Here is a 22,103-nt window from a genome sequence, read left to right as displayed (position 1 = left end):
TTGCGTTCATCCACGCACAACCGCATTCAAAAGTCCATGTGACCCCATGCGATTGAGTTTATGAAAACATGCTAAAACTAAAGTAAGTTTTTAAATTATAATGTTAAAGGTATGGTTCACCCAAAAATGAAAATTCTGTCATCATTTTACTCACTCTCAAGTTGTTACAAACCTGTATGAATTTCTTTGTTCTGATGAACACAAAGAAAGATATTTTGAGAAATGTTTGTAATCAAACCGTCTGTGGACCCCATTTACTTCCATAGTATTATTTTTTCCTACTACGGAAGTAAATGGGGTCCATGAACAGTTTGGATACAAACATTTCTCAAAATATCTTTCTTTGTGTTCATCAGAACAAAGAAATTTATGCGGGTTTGTAACAACATGAGAGTGAGTAAATGATGACAGAATTTTCATTTTTGGGTGAACCATACCTTTAATCTTATTTTGACTCAATCACTATTGGCTCCTGTAGATGGACATCAGAAATGTTTTGTGCAAAGCAGGAAAAGGTAAGCAGAAAGGAGAGATGATGAGTTTAAGGGAGGTAAGACAAATTACATCCTCACCCTGTCAGGTCTCAAACATTAGAGGAAAAATCTCAGGAAAATCTCTTGTCAAAATAGGATTGTATTGTTGCTGAGAAAATCAACACATCTATGTGTTATACTGTTCTGTATTTTCAGATATAAAAGTTAGCAGTAACTATGACTGAGATTATTTTAGTATAGTATAGTTTCTTAAAATATTATAACAATATTCTTTTAAAAATAAGTAATATTCATTGCTATCATTGTATAATGTTAAAAATATGCATGTACGGGAAAGAAAAAACGAAACGAACAATTTTGTGGTGGGAACAAATAGTTTTAAAGTTGAGGCAGTAAAGGACGAGAGTACCCAAAGTCATTACAGAGCCTAATGTTAATTAAAACTGCCTAGACAGGTCTTATTGAAGAGAGTCTTGCTGGGAGAAGCCTCACTTTATGTGTGTTTTTCATACCAACAATGTTAATAAAATTATCAAATGCATTCAGTGGCACTCATAATTTCTCATTTTCACCGAAAAAAAATTGGCTAGTGGAAAAGCTGATTGGCTGGTAACTTGGCTGGTGATCAAAAAAGTTAATTTAGAACCCTGGTTGTGATGCTGCAGCATCATGCATGGTAGGGTCAGGATTGGGAATGAATGAAAAAATAATGAATAATGAATAATAATGAATGAATAATGAACTTGCACTGACATATCTTCAAATACATATCTTCAAAGCTCCAGAAGGTTTATGTTGAGTAAGAGAACAGAGATATTGAGGCAACTGTCACAAAATAGATTTATAAACAAAAAGGTACCAGTGCTTACGTCTGTGCATAGATAATGACAACCATCTGACTCTGTGATACAAATCACAATGGTGTGTGCTGTAGTTGCAGTTTAATATAAACCTAAGCGCACCATGATATAAAATATCCAAAGAATTAAAAAGTTTGGTATTTGCTGATTTATACAAAATATCTCCGTAATCAAGGACAGGCATAAAAGTTGCAGAAACGAATTTTCTTTTTGCTTCAAAAGAGAAGCATGATTTATTTCTAAAATAAAACCCTAATTTTATTTTTAATTTAGTCCTTACTTGATCAATGTGAGATTTAAAAGACAGTGAATCATCCAACATAAAACCAAGGTTTGGAGGCCCTAGGCAAAATTTATGTTGGAGGCCCCTCACACCCCTCTAATTTTCAGAATAATCTGAGAAAGTGTTTTTTTTCTACCCTGTAAGAAATCATTTTAGCACTACAGTGATTAAACATGTTTTCCCCATTACTTTTCTGTTTCTTCAAGTTAACAAATTGATTAAATTTATGTTAAAATTTAATTAGAAATTATGCAAAACCACATGTGTTAAAATTTTTTAGGCAGGTCAAACTTTTATTGTTTTTAATATAAGCTGTGTATAGAGGAATTCCCCTCTTACTGAACCAATATACAGTATAAAGTTATCTATTAGACTATGGATATATTCATATGTATTTCAATACCTTTTTATACCTTAAATATCCATACAAATCAGCTGCCACTGAAAGTTAAACTACTAAGCAGAAGAATTAAATTGTGTTTTTCTTTTCAATAAATATGCATCATGTTTTCATGATTTAAAAACTAAGAATTCACACCTGCCTTGTTTGGTTCGATTGAATCGAACTCAAGTTCGTTTCCCCCGTTGGTGCGGACCTTTTGGGCAGGTGTGAATACAGCAATCGAACTTTGGTGCGGACCAAACAACCGCACCGAGACCCAGCTGAAGAGGTGGTCTCGGCCCGGTTCCAAACGAACTCTGGTACGGTTCGTTTAAGGTGTGAACATGTACCGACCTCGATTCGCACCAAATGTATTATATTATTGTTATTCTGCTAGTGGGAGACGCGCTAACAAGCAATTTATGTCGTGTATATATACACTGTAGGGCAATGATTTTAAATACTTTTATTGTAATAGCAGAATATTATGCATACAAACAGACCATCTAAATCAGCATAACTTTTCCGCGATTGCGGAAAAAAACGCAAAAATCAAAAGAAATGTCTTGCCAACCTGCATTATATGTTATTTCATGGCAAAATAATTGCAAAAACTAAAAATGTCTTATTATATTTTTTATAAAATTATCTAATATTCTTTGATACGGAGTTAGACAACTTGGTAAACATTTCTGCTTTTATTTTTCTTTAATCTCTCTCCAGCTGTCTCACATAAATGCCAAAAACTGGTTGAAGCAATAATGCATTTCAATTTACTGTTTTTTAGTCCTTATATTAAGGAACTTGTTGTTGGGAACTTGGGACACAAAAAAAGGCATCTGTCCACTATCATGTAATCTCTGCGTTAGAAAACATGTGCACATTCTGTCAGCGCGTGAGGACTGATCTTTTTCTTTTTAGGAAAAGGAAAAAGGAATGGTCCGGTCACATACATGCATAATAATAACACACAAAGTAACACATATTATAGGGAAAAAATGTAGCTTTGGACTTGTGGCTATTGTGCTTTACTGTAGGTAAGTCATTTTCAAACGTTTAAAAAAGCGACTGTAAAAAAACTTCTTATTTAATATTATACAAGCATTTGTATCCTAATTAGAGAGAAAAAAAATCTGGAAATTACTGCCACAAAATTACCGCCATTTTGATCGCAAAAATAAATCGTGGAATCCTGGAGGGACTGAAATAGTTGTGTTTGAACAATTATTTTATTTATGAACCCTGGGTGTTAACATAAAATAAACACATTACGTGGCTATAGACCACTGTCTGAATAGCTATTTGTATGAATAATGAAAGCCACGTATACAGCGCATCTCTCTCTCTATCTGTGCGGCGCAAAAGCCTGATAACTTCATACCTGATCCGTCTTCTACCCAGCGCAACTTTCAGAACATGCTGTCTTTGCAAAATATTATATTATAATATCGTTTAGATGATATTGTATGTGCTCCTCAATATAGTGTCTGCATTTTGGTTTACCTGCTGATAACACCCAATCGGTAACAGAATATTGCATTACGAATTATACATGATTTTGCTCTTCCTGCTTTACCCCACCTGATAATTTCTGTCCAATGAATGAATGAAATTAATACACATGAGGTTTTGTTTTCACATTTTGGTTCACTTGCAAAAAGGGCAGTGTGAATGCGAACCGCACAGAAAAAACATTTTATTTGGTCTGGACCAAAGCAAGTGAACTAGCGGACTGACTTTCCTGGTGTGAATACACCCTAAAATAAAAGGTAGAGGACTTACAAGATATACAGACAGTTTACTTTAGGTAACGCCAGTTTGGTTTGCTGTTTGACTTTAAATACAAACTTTTTTAACTTGATATTTTGATACTTAGCTCCCATGCGATCATATCGTGCACGCACTCAAAGTGTCTAAACAGATTCAGCAGCGTTGTCCCGAAACGACTTTGATACACACAACAAAGCTAAGTTTATTTTTAAAACACATTTTTTCAAAATATCTGCATCATGTACTGAACTGTCTTTGCATGCCGCTTTTGCGAAGCAGGAATCAAAGGAGGTGATAGCCACTTTCAGCGTCACACAAAGTCGATCAGCTGCCGAGATTTGAATGCTGTTCATCTAGGCTTCTTCAACTTCATGCGGCGCTGCAAGAACCGATAGTCGAACTTACTTTAAAACTTTATTTATTGCTGTCAGTAGTGATTGTCAGACTAGCGCACATGTATTTAGCAGTTATGAAGGCCCCCTCCAAGCTTGAGACCCTATAGGCATTTGCCTACTCTGCCTATAGGTAGCGCCGGCCCTGCCCTTAAGAGATGTTTGTCACTTGCTTTTTTGATCTTGAAAAGAACATTACTTTCGTTTTAGTCTCATTCAAAGTCAGGTTTAAATCTTAAAGCCTTTGCTGCACATCGTCCAGGGCCGGCGCTACCTATAGGCAGAGTAGGCAAATGCCTAGGGCCTGATTTCCTTTCTGGCTGGGAGGATGCTGGGGTTTGTCTACCCATCCAAAGAAATTAATGACATTAATGTCTGTGTTAATGCAGTCGATATGTCTAGATCAGGGCTATTCAAATCTTACCCTGGAGGGCCGGAGCACTACATGGTTTAGCTCCAACCCTAATCAAACTTAACCACCTGTGATTGTCTACTGATCATGAAGACCTTGATTAGCTTGCTCAGGTGTGTTTGATCAGGGTTGGAGCTAAACTATGCAGTGCTCTGGCCCTCCAAGATAAGATTTGAATAGCCCTGGTCTAGATGTTTCATAGTATCACACAGCAGACAAGGGATATTTTTAGTTCCTATACTAGATTAAACATTCAACAAATAATAAGAAGAAACGGGTGTAAATTTTCAATAATGTGTTTTATTTGTATCACATATTTTAAATTATCATTTATTATATAGAGTAATGAAATGTTTCCAAATCCTATTTCACTAGTTCGCCTGAGCATTCAGGTCTTAATGATTAATGGAAAAAAAACTTGGCTTGCTGTCCTTGAAGGGAGCTCTGTACCTGAGCTCTGAACCTTCATAGAGTGCGAACCTGAGGTTGGGGCTCGAGACCCAAGTTCAACCCCCTGCAACAGAATTGCACAGAGGAAGAAAGAGAGAGTGAAGGAGAAGATCCCCCATCCCCAGGAGGAGGGATGCCGGAAAAAATTGAGGCCTGAAGGCTGCCTTATATACACCCATGATGATGATGTTTGACAGACCTGAATGTTTAGGCCCCTCCCGAACCTACATTTAGAACTACATTTACCAAAAATGGTAAAACAGTGATAGTGTTATTATAATATAGATTTTTAAAAATACTGATTTTAGCACCTTTTTAAAAATAAAAAAGTTTACAAATTAAATTAAAGCTGCAATCAGCGATGAAAGGGCCCTCGCACGCATGTGCTCCGCCACCCAATGGCCTTTGGAAAAACAGTGAACAGTGGAGATATGAATTTTAGTGTGTAAATATATGTGGATATTCTAATTAGACTGGCAAAATATAATGTTGATTTTGTTCAATCTTGTAGAACAGTGAATCAGTGTTTTCTGCTGCCTCTAGGTGGCGCTATGACTGTATCTGCATTTTGCTATGTTGATGTGTTCAGGCCAGGACCCTTATTAACCGTGTGAAGTATGGGGCAGGTCGGACATTGTATGCCTGAATTACAACATCTTCCAGTTTCATGGTGAAACATCAAACTTTGCCAGGCCGCCACGGACACACCTTTCAACGAAAAGTCAAGATCTTTACAATTTATCATCGCAAAGTCCTTAAGATCTGTCTGACCAAATAAGATGATGATCTAATTAAATTTCTATGAGCAGTAAATCACAGTGTAAAACCTGACATTTCCTGTTGCCAGCAGGTGGCGCTCTAAAATATGCCATGTTAATGTGTTCAGGCCAGGAAATTTATCAAACATGTGAATGATGGGTCACATTTTACATTCACAAGTTAGAACAACATCCTGTTTCATGGCGAAGACGACAAAATTTGGCAGGCCACCACGTACCAGAGTATGTGAGCGGAGTGGAGTGGAAAGAATTTGCGCTCCGCGCTCAAAGCATTTCATAATTACTCCGCTCAAGCTCCGCTCTGGGTATACAAATTTCCGCTCCTCGCTCACTCCCCGCGCCGTCCTTCCTTAAGTATCGCTCCGTTTTCGCTCTACGGCAAATTTTTATTAAAAAAAAAAAAAAACAACAACGAATATGCAGTACTAAGAGAAGAACATCATATACTTTATTGGAATTTGAAACAGTAGCTAATATTAGCCGAAATTAGGCTATAATTTAGCTCACTTTAAACAAAGCAAAACAAAAAATGTGTTGAAATTAGATAAATTATTAAATGAAAAACCTCATATAAAATAAATAATCAAATGAAAAACATTACATTAAATCAAAGAAAGAAATCACAAACTGAAATATTAATTTAAACAAATAGCCAAACGAAAAAAATATAGGGCTACTGCCTTCACTTTATGCCAACTTTTATAGGCTATTAATTACAGAACTATTCTGAACAAAACAAATGCTGGCTGGTTGAACATATTTTTTATTTTATACGCAGTTATTAACTGAAGAACATCACATACTGAAATAGCTAATATTAGCCCAAATTAAGCTATCATTTAGCTCACTTTTAAACAAAGCAAAACAAAAAAATGTGTTGAAATTAAATAAATGATTAAATGAAAAACCTCATATAAAATAAATTATCAAACGAAAAACATTACATTAAATAAAAGAAAGAAATCACAAACTAAAATATTAATTTAGACAAATAGCCAAACGAAAAAATATAGATAGTCTACTGCCTTCACTTTAAGCCAACTTTTATATTAATACTAGAACTATTCTGAATCTGAACAAAACAAATGCTGGCTGGTTGAACACATTTTTTAGTAAAGCTTTATCTCCAATGCTGCATTCACTTTAGGAAAAACGAGCTTTTGCCGAGTCGCAGGTGCCAAGCACTTGCGCTGAATTTCTATCCGCTTTGCCCTGAGAGCAGTGTTTCCGCTATATACATTCAACCGTGGCGGCCCGCCATGCCTTAACATCCCCGCCACGCTTGCGGTTGTGGATAGAAGGGATACAGCAAACGAAATCTCGCCGGATGAGCACTGTTTAATCCTAATCCTTCACCCAAACCCAACTCTAAACACAACATTTCACAGGATTGTAGGATGTGTGTGTATCTCATGTAGCCAGAGCCGCTGTTTTCATCCTAAAAATCCTACCTCCAAATCTAATCCTAAACTTTTTGGCATTTTCTGTATCCCTTCTAGACAAAACCCGCGGCGGAAGCTCGCAAAATAAATAAAGCTATACCGAAATGTCTGCCCAGCAAGAAAGAAAAAAATTCCTTTCTGGATTCGCGTTGTTCACTCATTTATAAATAAATCTCCTTAAATATCATAATTTCCCCCATGGGTTTAGTTTCATGCACAAATAGATTTAAATCAACAGATGATAGGCTACGTCTCTGTTTTGAGAAATAATAATAAAATAAATAAGCCTACACGAAATATGTTACACTTAAATAGTTATCAGATTGACAAAACGAATAAAAAAGTATTTGAGTTTCTGTTCTTTTTGTGACGCGCTGTTAAACCAAAGCAGCAGAAAACACGTCATGTTTTTAATGATTTTAAATAAGCACAAGGTTTTCTCCTTATTGTGAGTTCACATAAATAAAAATACACAATTTACAGATTCGAATGTTATTTTACTTTTATCTTTATGACAATAAATTTAGGGTAATTTAAGTTGCAAGGTCATCACGCGTATGCTGTTCACAGGCGCATTTACACGGACGCAGCGCGGGGCTGCGAGAAATGACATGATTAATCTTTCGATTTAACATATTACGAGTTTTTTGGACATTCATTTGTAATCACTGTACTCATATTATCAATTTATCTGGCCATTAGTTATTCAGAATATAGGCTATAAGCGCAGCGCGCTGCTGACCGCTCAGCTGTCAGTCAATCTTCTGTGCTTTAGATCGACACTCACAAAGTTTCACATTAAATGATAAGATGTTTGTCCAAAAACAAAAGGCTAAATACTGAATACAACTCATAAAGGACTGCAAGACATTAGTCGAATCTGTTTGGAAGGAAACTTACATTATTCCCGTGGAAGAGACGGACGTTGGTAATAAAAACTGGAGGCAGACGGTGAGACTGTTTCATCTGTTTTCAGACGAAACAACAGGGTCGGGGTACCCGCGGGTGAAACTTCTAATATTTGATGTAACGGGTGTAATAATATTAACGTGTTATATGCGTTGTAGATCCAGGTCGGGACTCAATATGCGAGCGTGAACTGCGGGTCTAACATCCAAGAACAGAATTCGACTCGATTCCGACAGGTAACAGTTTTTAAATGTCCCCGTGCTTATTTGTGTTTAAGATCTGTCTGCGAAGAGCATAAAGGTTTCTATAACTGCGCGATTTGCGGTGTGACCGGGTCGGGCTCTTTATGTCAAACAGCCCGGGTGTGGAATAAATTGCTGCTGATGTCGGGTGTTCTGTCAATCACAGCGGTGCGGATTATCAAACAGGACTGTGCGTGACTTTGCAACAGCTCTGTAACGCTAAACCCGAGCACGAACTTGCACACTACATTAAAACTACAATGAAAGATCCGTATGAAGCTATAAAACTTACGTATTTTTTAAGAAAATACAGTTTAGATCAAACATAGAAAAGCAATATGCTATAAATATAAGGAAAAGTAAATGACAGCATGAAAATGATAAAAAACACATGTTAGTTTACTGTAGCCTATTTTCTACATTAAAAAAAATAATGTACATTTATAATCATCATGGGCGCCCCCTGCCGCCACAGCTGGAAAAAATCCTAGAGGAAACACTGCCTGAGAGTGTGCAAGCAATTTATATCTCTTTAATCACTTCCATGCAATTGTTCTATATTTCCCGAAGTGTGTATGCGCTCAGACTGCGTCCACTTGTGCATTCGCAAATCCATCAGCTCTCGCGTGCTGTCTGGAAGGTGCGCTGATCGGGCGCGTCTCAACAAACGGTCTCTGTGCGTTGCGCTTGGTGCAGAGTGCTCAAGGGAGTTGTAGTTTCCCAGTGTCGCGTATATAAATGTTTGTGAAAGTACTACAACAATACAAATGCAAACGAATGCAAAATATGTTAAGAAACATTTTAAGTCCCCCTCCGTTTTTTTCACAGTGGTTTGGTCCGGATTCTGACAAGTCCTGACTCGTTAGTGGAGCGTTTTCAGAGCGAGAGAAAATCACAACGCTCCGACATAAAAAAAAAACGCTCCTCGCTCCTGGCAAAATTACGCCACTCCGCTCCCACTCCGCACCGCTCACATACTCTGCCACGTACTAATACTTTATTAAAATCATGTTATCGTTAGTTAATGCACTGTGAATGCGAATTCAACCTTTTAACATGGACAAACAATTAAACCTTTATTTCTATTAACTAACATTAACAAAGATGAATAAATGCTGTAAGAAATGTATTGCTCATTGTTCATGTTAGTTAATACATTACATTATGTTAACCAATGAACCTTATTGTAAAGTTAAATAAAACACGTGAATTGAAATGTCCACTAATAATCGCCTTAACTCGAGTGATGTCAATAAAGTTTCCATGTTAGAATTTAGAAATATTAAAAACTTAAACAATCAACAACAAAGATGTTTTTTTTGACCGCTGCCATTGTAGCAGTCAGAGAATTTGGCCTTTGATAATTTAATATTTATATGCAAATGAATTAAATTAGGGGCGTTTACAAGGTGGAGTTCTAAGAGCATTCGGCTGCGCACAATTTCAAGATCATTTGTGATTTATAAACTGCACATCTGGAAAAGAGGCTTACGCACTTTTTTTTGCGTACGCTCCTTTTCTCTGAATCACACGTACAATCATTTCAGAAATGGTCTTAGATGAAATGTAGGATAGTTCCTACGTCGCACTTTTATAAATGAGGCCCCAGAAGTTAGCAGCAAAAACATAAGTGAAAATTTGGACTGTTGGTGGCGCTAGTGGGTTCAAAATAGAGACTCCAAATTTGCTGTGGTGGCTATTTTGACTGTTCTCTGTCAGTGTGCCAAATTTCATAACTTTCTATGTACGCTTCTATGGGCTGCCTCGTGTTGTAGTCAAGACCACCTAAACTGAGACCAAGTCATGACCAAGACCAAGACAGGCCGAGACCGAGACAAGACCAAGACTTTAAAGGGTCGAGACAGAGTCAAGACCAAGACCAAGACAGGCCGAGACCAAGTCAAGACCAAGACCAGTCACTGCATTAAAACACTTATGATAAAATGTGGAATATACATATGATTAGGCACTTCTTGTCTGTGCGTGTGTGTGCGATCAGAGAAGTTGATAAAATAATCAAAGGCATTGCAGATATGTGGGAATTTATCTTTGTCTATAATAAAAGTGAACAAACACTAAAGAGCTGAAATCAACTTAACTATTCTGAATTGTCTTTCCATGGCTTGCCATCCACTTAACACAATCCAGGTGTTTTTAGTAATAAAATTAGAAAAATTGTCATTGGGAGAAACTTAAACAATGCTTAAACAATGTCAACATCATATGCCAAACCTGAATAAACTGCATAAAATTAATGATAAAAAAATAAATTTGTGATATAGATTTGTTTTAAATAAAATTCTGCGTCCTCTTTGTCTGAGACCGAGATGAGAACGAGTAAAAATGTGGTCAATTCCAAGACGAGACCAAGACCTTTAAAAAGTGGAGCACTAGGGCTGCCATAGACTGGAATGCCGGAAGAAGCAGAATAATAATAAGGGGTTGACTTTGTGGCTTGACCCCTAATGACTTCACCAGAGACGCCACAGAAATATAAGATTAGTGAGCAAAATTATACTAAGGCTTTACACTCTGTAAATTAAAATCTATGATGATTTTCAGTGTAGTTTCTTCTGATGACTCTGAAAATTTCCTAAATAAGCAAATCTCTCTCCACAGATCAAGCAGTGGTAAGGTTTCTCTCCTGTATGAACTCTTTGATGAAGCTTCAGGGCATCTGATCTAGCAAACGTCCTCTCACACTGAGGGCATTTATAAAGTCTTTCACCTGTATGAGTTCTCTGGTGTAACACTAAACTGTGATGTCGATTAAAACTTTTCCCACAAACATTACAGTGATGAGGTTTCTCTCCAGTGTGAGTTATCATATGACAGCTAAAAGAACTTGGATTATAAAAGCTCTTACCACAGTGAGAGCAGTTGTAAGGTTTCTCTCCAGTGTGAATTCTCTCATGAACTTTTAAATTACTTGCTTGAATGAACGTCTTCTCACACTGAGAGCATTTGTAAGGTCTTTCACCAGTATGAATTCTCTGATGCTTTAGTAAAATGTCACGGTAATAAAAACTCTTTCCACAAACACTACAGTGATAAGGTTTCTCTCCAGTGTGAAGTATCTCATGGTGCATCAGCTGACCTTTGTGATGAAAACTTTTATCACAATGTGAACACTGATAGAGTTTCTCCTCACTGTGTATTTTTTGATGTGATATTAAGGAGCCTTTAACCCTAAAGGTTTTGTCACATTCGCTGCACTGATAGGGTCTCTCATTGGTGTGTAAACGCACATGTTTCTTAATATAGGATGCATAACGAAATCTCTTCTCACAGTAAGGACATTTATATGGTTTTTCTCCTGTGTGAATTCTCTGGTGAATAACAAGACTTCCTTTGCTGTGGAGATATTTGCCACATTCAGTGCAGCAGAAAGGCTTTTCACCACTGTGTGTCCTCATGTGAGCTTCCAGCTGAGATAAGAAGACAAAATTCTTCCCACACTGCTCACAGTGAAACTGCTGCTGCTTCTTCTTCTTCTTCTCTCCATGCTCTTTTACATGATGGCGTTTTTTCTCTTGTAAGGTAGTAAAGCTGATCTTACATCTGGTGCAGGTGAAGAGTTTCTGTTCTGTGTGTTTTCTCTCATGTGTCTCTAAATGTCTCTGTGAGCTGAATGTCTTTCCACAGGTGATGCAGGAAAGAGTTTGTGCTGTCAGTCGATCTTCTGATGTGGAGGACGTTTCTCCCTCAGAACATGACTCAATCTTCACATCTGAAATTAATACAACATTTATATAATTTTACATTTAACTTGTATAAAACTAAATTTTCAATATAAATCATGAAAATAACATTACAGTATAAGAATTACTTATTTTTAACAACAAAGAATTGAGTATTAAAGATTAAAAGTAAAGTGAATTGACAGCTCTTTATAGACAGTTTCAGCAGTAACAAAATAAACAAACGGCTTTCGAGGAACAACATAACTTCCGGTAAACTCTGCAAGCCATCAGCCATCTTTTAACTGTAAACATATGATGTATTATACAATTAAAAGATGGCTGTGTCTCATATGACCTTGGTATTTGTACACGCTGAGACTATCCAAATTCACAATATATAAATAGGTAAATGTTGGCATTATTTTGTTACTTATTGGAAGCAGTGAGCCATTTCAGTCTTTGTGCTAAGCCAGGCTAGCGGTGGGTGCGTCAGACAGAGTTACGGCATGCACGGAGATAAAAAGGGTATGTATGGACTTATCTAACTCTGGGGAATACGGTGAATAAGCTAAAGTCCCAAAAAATCTGGCGTGTTCGTTTAACTACAGATGGGCTGCCAAACCTCCCATCAAAAAGCGGTAATCCATGATCACCATCTTCCCTCATCTTTAAGAAACCAAAACATTTGTTATTTTCGAATATTCAGACAATTAAAAAAAGACCATAAGTTAAGTTATGCCCAGAATCTAAACTGCAGCAATGCACATGCGTCCAATGAAACCGTCTATATATTGGCAGGCAACATGTGCAACATGTTCCACTTATATATTCATTTTGACTGTTAAGTGAAGTCACTTCTCCACAACTACTGTTATTTACTTCAGATAAACGATTCTGACATGTAATGAATGAGAAACATTTGTGTGTGTTTGTGTCTCGAATGATCTACTAAAACCTCTTGAAACATGAGCTCACATAACAGTAAAATACTGAGAAAAGACAAAAGAAAAAACATACCTGATGGATTTAAATCATCTGCATGATCGTCTTTATTAGTGTGATCTTCCTCTTCTGTGGGTTCTGTTTTAATCTTCATCATCAGGTTCGTGCAGTCGATCAGTTTGACTGAACACATCTTCAGTGTGGTCTGCAGGATCTGCTGCTGTTCTCCAGCGTTACAGACAGAATCCAGAGACTCTGTGGAGGTTTGATCAGTAGATTCCTCATCCTGTAAGCCCTGATTACTGTCACACACAGTGTCCTGAGCGTCTGTGGGCTTTGACTCAGTATAACAGAGTAAAGTGAGACTGAGCTCTGAGTCCTGTGTGTGTCTGGATTTCTCTTCAGAGAGTTTAGAGTCCAGCAGTGGCTGTGGTGTGCGGCTCTGATCTCTGCTCATCCACACTGAATCCAGACATCCATCAGTCACATACACTGAAGATTCACAACAATCCACATCCACATCCTGACAACACAACCGAACTCAGTGTAAGATTATAAATGATTTAATGTTGTTAAACAGATTCATGTAAAGTATGTTTAAGCTGTACAAACCTCTCTCTTCACTCCTTCATCTCCTCTTGACCTCAGCTTTGCCTCCATTAACGCCACCTCTTTCTTTAGCTGAGAGATTTCTGTGATGAAATCATCAATATCCAGCATGGACAGATCAGTTCCTACTGATTTACAGCACATCTCATCTCTCATCATCAACATCTTAACACTAAAATACACAGAGACAAGACTCTGTTTACACTCAATAAAACACCAAAGAAGAGAGAAAACACTGATACACAAAACACATCACACGCGAGCTCTTTCTTTCTTTCTTTAGTGGATTTATCGGCGGACTAAAGAGCTGCAGAGCGCCTCCTACTGTACTGGAGAGAGAAGACGCTAAACCAGGGGGATTGGTAGACATAAAGCTCTGTGACTTTTTTCTTTACATTAATTTCATATTTGAAAATACAGAACACACATAATTTTGTTTTGTTTTCTCAGCAACAATGCCATTGTATAGACATGCCAGAGGTTTTCCTGAGACTTTTTTCTCTAAAGTTTGAGGCCTGACTGGGTGAGGATTGTCTTACTTCACTCATCTCATTTCTGCTTTCCTTTTCCTGCTTTACACAAGCATTTCTCATGTCTATCTACAGGAGCCAATGGTGATAGAGTCAAAATAAATGTAGCATTATTATTTAAAAACTTACTTTAGTTTTGTCATGTTTTATAAGAACTCAATTGTGTGACGTTACCTTTGTCCGGTTGCATGATTATATTAAAGCTTAGAAATCCCTTAGTTATAAGGTTAGTGAAACCTGGGTTACAAAAAAAACCTAAGAACTTAAGGCTGTTATTAAGTTTTCCCAATTAATTATCTAAAGTGTTCGGTTTAGCAGAAGGAGTCTTGTCAGATGTGATTCCATCAAATCTGATTATGATGTTCGAGGGCTCCCTTCTGGCCATTCACGGTACTGCAAAAACTTATTTTGTCCTAGTTTTCTTACCGTACCGCAGCGAATTCGTGTTATGCTGCGTATTTTCCCTTATGTATCTCTGCAATTCAATAACGAATTAATTTTTGTGGTAATATGTTTGAAGTGAACTTTTAATCCACGTCAGTTACACACAGCATAAATCCATACACGCGCTAGATGTTGATAAATGCACGCATAAAAGAATGCAGACATGTAATATCAAGTAACGTTATGTTCTTGCAACTCTATGCACATCAACACATGTTGTGTGGTTTACATTTTGAATGATGAATGTGTGAATGCGCGCGTTTAAACTTTACTTGGATTATTTTTAAACGGTTGATAAATAAAAGCACAGAAGCAGTTCTATCCTAGGCGATGACGTCACACACCGGTTTGACAAGCTACCTGATATCTGCTTCAGTCCACTTTGCTGACATTTCTCGTCGTGAAGGGTTCATCTGCATGTAAATCTCTCGTTTTAACGAGCTGAACCATAACTTCATGTTGCCATGACACATGCATCCTTAATAGGACACGCCCCTTATGGTATATTGAACCATAACTTGATTGTTGCGATGACACGTGCGTCCGTTACTACGACACGCCCATTACAGCATTGTTTCTGCGTCTTGTTCACACTAACTCTTTAGGTATCTTATGGCAATTTTACTAGGTTCTTTTTCTGGGAACGGTCCAAGAACATTTACGGGACTTGTTTGCATTTACACATAAGCTTGTCTGCCAATTTTATGGGTATTTTCTGTGACCAAAGTGTGACTGAGGTTTTGGTTTAGCTCTCAAAAATTATGAAAATGTACATATAACAAGACGCAGAAACACTCTGCTTATACTAGTGCTTTGAGTATAAGAAAGGCGCATTAGAAATAAAATGTATTATTATTAATATTATACAAAAAAATTTAAACAATCACTTAAAATTACTTAAAACTAAAACTTGAAAATATTTTTAAACAGTATGCATCTATATGTTTTTATCATTTTGTTAATATCGTATTAGAATAAAGACAAACATAACTAGTGATCAAAGACGAAATATTAAATGCAATGCAGTGAGTAATCCACTATTTTGAAGAGGGGAGTCAAATGAACCATTTTTATTTGTACAAAGACTTCTACAATCCTTGTAGCATTATATGGTGATTGGTGATCATTGTTGCTCATTGGGCAGCTGGTTCTTCGTTCTCCTCTCTTAGAGGGCTCAGGCTCAGAGGCGATTCTAGGGTCTATAGGGGCCCCAAGCAGAAAATTCCCTGTGTGCAATAAGTGTGCAAAACTTCTATACAATGTCCTTTGCTTAACCCACTATTCTACAGTGCAACAGTTATTGCGAAAGATACACAAGTGTAATCTTCATCATACCTAATATTATTAACATGTTTGAAAGCATAAATGGCATAACATGTTTGGAAATAATGACAGCAGAGAAATATTTTCTACATTATACAATGATAGCAATGATTAATAACTTATTTTTACAAGAATGTTTTAAGAAACCAGTCATTTTATGACTGCTATACTAAATAATCTCAGTAAAGTTACTGCTAACTGTTATGTAAGTTATTGTCCTAGAGTTAAATAAACTTAATATTAATTTCATATCTGAAAATACAGAACAGTATAACACATACATCTGTTGATTTTCTCAGCAACAATGCAATTCTACAGACTTGACAAAAGGTTTTCCAGAGATTTGTTTGATAATGTTTGAGACCTGACAGGGTGAGGATGTAGTTTGTCTTACCTCCCTTAAACTCATCATATCTCCTTTCTTCTTCCCTTTCCCTGCTTTGCACAAAACATTTCTGATGTATATCTACAGACGCCAATAATGATCGAGTCAAAATAAGATTAGCATTGTTATTTAGAAACTTCCTTTAGTCTCGTCATGTTTTCAAAAGCTAACTCACTCGCGTGGCGTCTTTTGAATGCGGTTGTGCGCGAATGAACGCAAAGACGCGCGCGGACATGAATATGTGCGTGTACGCGTCATTGCGACTGATTGGTAACTACATTACATATAGATCCGTTTTTGCCGCGATTGTCTTTGTAAAGGATTGCACTAGTTAACTGCTGAAATTTAAACTTGAGATTTACACCGGGGCACACAAGATTTACACTTGGGCACATGCCTGACTGGAGCTGGACCGGACACATTAAACCACATGTGGGTACGAGGCTGCTCACTTTAGCGCCTTTTTGTGGTTAAATTGTTTTAAATCATTTGAGTGTTAGCATTTGCAAGCCTTTCAAACACGTGCAAATGATAAACTTTTCCTATTTAAATTTGCGTATTAATCTGGCAATCGCAAGCCAAACCGTGGGTCGTGATCCGTACGGATCAACTGCGACAGCACGACTGAATGATACAACGTCACCCATTCGCTACGTTCATTTTCGAAACTGGCAAGTTATCCACCTGGGTTGGATTTTGACTGGGCTAAGTCAATGTCAATCAACATTCCATCCAATCGGAATTTTGATATGCAGTCATGTTGAGTATCTATGTTCATCTAGCTGGCCATCCGAGAAACAAACTCGGGGGCCCTCTAGTGGCTCGGGGCTCCAAGCAGTTGCCTGCCTTGCCTGTTGACAAGGTGCGCCTCTGCTCAGGCTGTAACACAGGGTAACACTTCACCTTTAACTGTGATTTTCGGTTCTTACTTTCAGGTATCTGGCAGCAGTGAAGACGGTAGGTACTCTTTGGGCAACTGGTTCTTCGTTCTCCTCTCTTAGAGGGCTCAGGCTGTAACACAAGATCACACTTCACCTTTAACTGTGCTTTTTGGTTCTTACTTTCAGGTATCTGGCAGCAGTGAAAACGGTAAGTACGCTTCGGGACAACTGGTTCTTCGTTCTCCCCTCTTAGAGGGCTCAGGCTGTAACACAAGATCACACTTCACCTTTAACTGTGATTTTTAGTTCTTACTTTCAGGTATCTGGCAGCAGCGAAAACGGTAAGTACTCTTCGAGACAACTGGTTCGTCGTTCTCCTCTTATAGAGGCCTCAGGCTGTAACACCAGTCACACTTCACCTTTAACTGTGACTTTTGGTTCTTACTTTCAGGTATCTGGCAGCAGTGAAAACGGTAAGTACTCTTCGAGACAACTGGTTCGTCGTTCTCCTCTTATAGAGGCCTCAGGCTGTAACACCAATCACACTTCACCTTTAACTGTGACTTTTGGTTCTTACTTTCAGGTGTCTGGTAGCAGTAAAAACGGTAAGTACTCTTCAGGGCAACCGGTTCGTCGTTCTCCTCCCTTAGAAGGCTCAGGCTGTAACACAAAATCACACTTCACCTTTAACTGTAATTTTTGTGCTTACTTGCAGGTAGTGACTAGTAGGGGGACATGGAGGGTAAATCCTGCGACAGTCTTCCTTCCCAGGGCCTGGGTGATGCCCGGGAGAACAATGCGGTCACTATCGAGCCGAACGCTGCCCTCTCCTGCTTAAGCGTGGAAATTCTGGACAGGGGCGCACCTTCGAAGAGGTTAAGTGACTGGTAATTAAGCTTCAGCAATGTGATGACTTTACCCACAGGTATATCGACATTTAGATTTTTACTCACAGATAGTCTCAATTACGGGTACCCTTCCTCCACTGTTACCACCAAGTTACACGTTGTCGAACCCGGAGCCCTATGGTGTCTTGTGGTTTTCTCAAAACTGTATCGCTACACAACGTGATATGAACAGGCACCTCACTCACCACACCGCATCTCCCTCGTTCTAACTCGGCCGGCTCCGACCTACAGTGGCTCCTGACAACAGGTTCACAGCACTTCACTGCAATACAATCACGTGTACACACTCACTCTGTAAAATCCAGACTCACCCACAGCACACTTCGGTGAACATTAAGGCCAGGCCAGGGTCTTTGTGGAGCCGGTCAGAGAATCTGCGGGGCGCTACTGTGAAGGAAGCCAGAGGTTAACTGTAGCCGTAGTGATATCCTTTTTCTCCTGATGCTTATTTGGTCCTCGGCTCACCCACCACTCAACTCTGCAATGGGGCCGCTGCTACCGTTGCTATGGACTCACACATACGTTAATTCCTAATATCTTCAATATACACACGTCTTATACACTTTCTATACTCACAAAGAACGCTCACACTTTACCTCTCTCTGAATCTTTCGGCTCCCCCTCTGGACGATTCCTTTTCCGTGTGATACACAATCCAGATTTTGCTAACATCCAACTGTTAAATACATGCAACTGCAAACAGGTGAGTCAACACTTCAACCATAACAGAGGTTTGTAAATCACACTCAACCACATCGACGATCCTTAATCCTTGTTTCCAAATATTCGCTGCACTGCTCCAGAATACCGTTCTGCTACCAGAATGTACAGCCCAAATACACAGCCACGACACACGGCAAAACTCAGCCAAAAACTCCGCACTAACCTTCGTTTTCCATGTCCTTTTTATATTCCTCCTATGCCTTTCATCTTCCAATCACCGATCGCTGCGTTAGTTTATCACACCTGCGTCTTGTTTATTTGATTTCTGCTCACGTCGTCTCCCCGGAAATTCCGGTGTTCTCGTCTCGCCCTCCGTGCGGAACCACTTCCAGGCGGAACAAACCTTCGGAATTTTAGTTCCGCCCCATAAATTCGTCACCGTGTGACACATTGAACACCCTGTTGTAATGACGCAACAGTTGCAACTACGGTAGCTGAGAGGCCATTCTTTGTTCTTTTTTAAATGTTTCTGAAGCCTGATGAAATCGTTAGAAATGTGTGTTTAATACTGTAAAATACCCTTGATGTTACAGTCATTGACCTTGCCCTCCAGAAAGAAAGAGGACATTCCAACTTGAACCCATTGTGCGAGCTGTCTCTTTAGTACCGCGTGGTTTATATACAGTCAAGTTCAAAATTATACCCTTTGTAAATATGACCAACAAAGGCTGTGAAAATAAATTTCCATCGTTAATACTTTTGATCTGTAATTTAAAAAATCTACAAAAATCCATACCATATTCTCCAACCTTTCATTGGGGAATAATAATTTTAAAATGGGGGAAAATTTAATTATGAGAGATATATTTTTCTCTAATACACACTGCTCACAATTAATCATACCCTTTTTGTCATGACTCGCACACACAAAAAGTTAGATCCAAAAGCAGTTTAATAAGGGTGATCCAAAATCATAATCCATCCAAGCAAAAGGTCAATATCCATAAACACAATCCAGAACATAAATACAAATAACCACAGGCACAGAAGGCGATGTGACATACAACAAGGAATCCACAACATAGACTGAACAGACAGGGCTTAAATACACAAACACTAACAAGGTGAGTGGGAACAGCGGAGTACAATGATCAATGATAACAGAAGGGATGATGGAGATGCAGTTTATGGCACATGTGACAGTGAGGACAAGAGACATCTGGTGGCTACTCGGGGAACAACACTAATACACCAGGGCGGGGCCAGCATAGCAGGAGGCCAGGGCGGGGCCGGCAGAGCAGGAGGCCAGGGCGGGGCCGGCAGAGCAGGAGGCCAGGGCGGCGCCAGAGGCCAGAGAGGGACAGGATCCCAGGGTGGTGCTGGTGGTATCAGGAACCTGGGTAGAGGGAGACAATAGAAAGAGGCCCTCTGGGCCAGGTTAAATAGGGCAGAGAGTTCGAACCTGGCCACCTTGGACCAGGCAGTGAGGGCAGGGAACTTGGGGACAGCCATCTTGAAACAAGCAGAAAGCTTCCTACTGGCCATAGTTTCAATGGCAATAAAAAGTCTCTGGATCTTCAGGGTGACCACACTAGTTGACCAATGTGGCACCGGGGGCTCAGATGACTCACTCGGCTCAGATGACTCACTCGGCTCAGATGACTTGACTCGAGAGACGTCGTGCTGAACAGAAGAGCAGAAGACAGACCACCCGCACCACAAAGCCATGGCAAACACGGGAAGCACAGAGTTTAAAGAAGATACCTCTGGGGTGCCTCTCTGAGCACAGGTGCAGGTGTGATGATGGCTCTCCTGAGAGCAGGTGACTGTGATGCAGCGGCCATCTGAAACGCAAGGGCCGGAATCACTGTGGCGGTCTCAAAAGTTGGAGTAGGCAATGTGACAGCCATTTTGGGAACAGCTGCTGGCTTAATCACAGCCCTGTCGAAAAACGTCCCCTCTACAACAGTGGCCCTCTAATGAACAGGTGCAGGTATAGTAGTGGCAGTCTCAAAAACAGGTGCATCCTTGTAGACAGCCATCTTATGAACCACTGCTGGCTTGGTGGCGGCCATCTTGTCCGGCATCGCAGGTGTGACTGTATTATCCCACTGGCTACGATGCTCTAGGTCAGTGATTCCCAACCGGGGGTACGCGTACCCCAGGGGGTACGTGAAGAGTTTCCAGGGGGTACGCGAAAAGATTTACATTTTGCTTTGATCTCATTTACTTTTAATAAAAATGTCTTTCGTTTGTCCAGTCATTTACCTAAGATTGATTTTTGTGAGGAAAGCATTGTGAAAAGGACAACTTTGTAATTTTAATCTTATCATTAATATAATTAGCCGTCAAGAGTAAATGCGCTGCACGATCCAAAACGCAATAGCGATGTCCAACTCAAGACAGATCTGACTATTTTCAATGAACCTGAATAGTTTCTAAAGACACAAAGTTTATTAACTATAAATAATGTTCAAATAATGTTATAATATTCATTCCCGCTGCCATTGCATTTTCAAATTATGCAAAAAACGTTTGCATTGTTTTTGACTAACATATATTGTCCCGTATGATGTCTTTTGTATTTATAGAGAATGTCTTAACACATTTTGTTTCTCTAACTTATTTGCACACTTTAATTATCAGTAACTTAAATTGAGATTTTAGTAAATTTAGGGCATTTACTAAAAAGGACGTGAGAGCTCAATTCCAAATAAGCGCCGGAGTGGATAATTTGCGTGTGATTTACTACAAAGGCGCAAATAAAATACACAGGCACAATAATGACATAAGCACATTTCTATAATGACCATTGCAATCTATTAGAGCAGCGCAAATTAGTACAGGGTCGCAAATAAGAGACCTCGGCAGGACATCGCAATGAAAATGCGGACTGCGGAGTGTGAAATTCCAGCTAAGTGAAAGTAAGAACCGGAGGACGAAAGATGAACGGTAAAAGTTTTGAAATACCTGATTTGACGACTTCTCGTGACTTCTCCCCAGAGGTGTAAAGTACTCGAGTAAATGTACTTCGTTACTGTACTTAAGTATTTTTTGGGCTACTTTGTACTTGTACTGAGTATCAAAAATATATGCAACTTTTACTCTCTACTCAATTACATTTTTGATTGGGTAATTGTACTCTTTACTCCACTACATTTAAAATGACACTTAACGTTACTCGCTACATTGTTTATTCGTCAAATAAAAACGAGACGAAAGTGTCAGCGGGTGATGATGGATAGAATCTGTGGTCGCGAGGTTACACGCACACACACAACTGAGCGACTTCATTTGGCTCTGCGCAGAGCAATCGTATG

The 22,103-nt window shown here is 38.9% G+C and overlaps 1 protein-coding gene and 1 pseudogene across 2 annotated transcripts in view; one reads left to right on the top strand and one right to left on the bottom strand.

Annotated features, from left to right (window-relative positions):
- The window catches only part of LOC135784994 (uncharacterized), a 242,196-nt gene that overhangs the window by 156,597 nt on the left and 63,496 nt on the right, over positions 1-22,103 (top strand). The gene's annotated exons all lie outside the window — the stretch shown is intronic.
- Positions 4,879-22,103, bottom strand: part of LOC135785125 (uncharacterized) — a 37,606-nt pseudogene continuing 20,381 nt past the window's right edge.

This window comes from Paramisgurnus dabryanus, chromosome 19 (genome assembly GCF_030506205.2).
Source record: "Paramisgurnus dabryanus chromosome 19, PD_genome_1.1, whole genome shotgun sequence".
In the NCBI taxonomy this organism is placed as follows: Eukaryota; Metazoa; Chordata; class Actinopteri; order Cypriniformes; family Cobitidae; genus Paramisgurnus; species Paramisgurnus dabryanus.
This window is presented reverse-complemented; position numbering and strand designations above follow the sequence as displayed.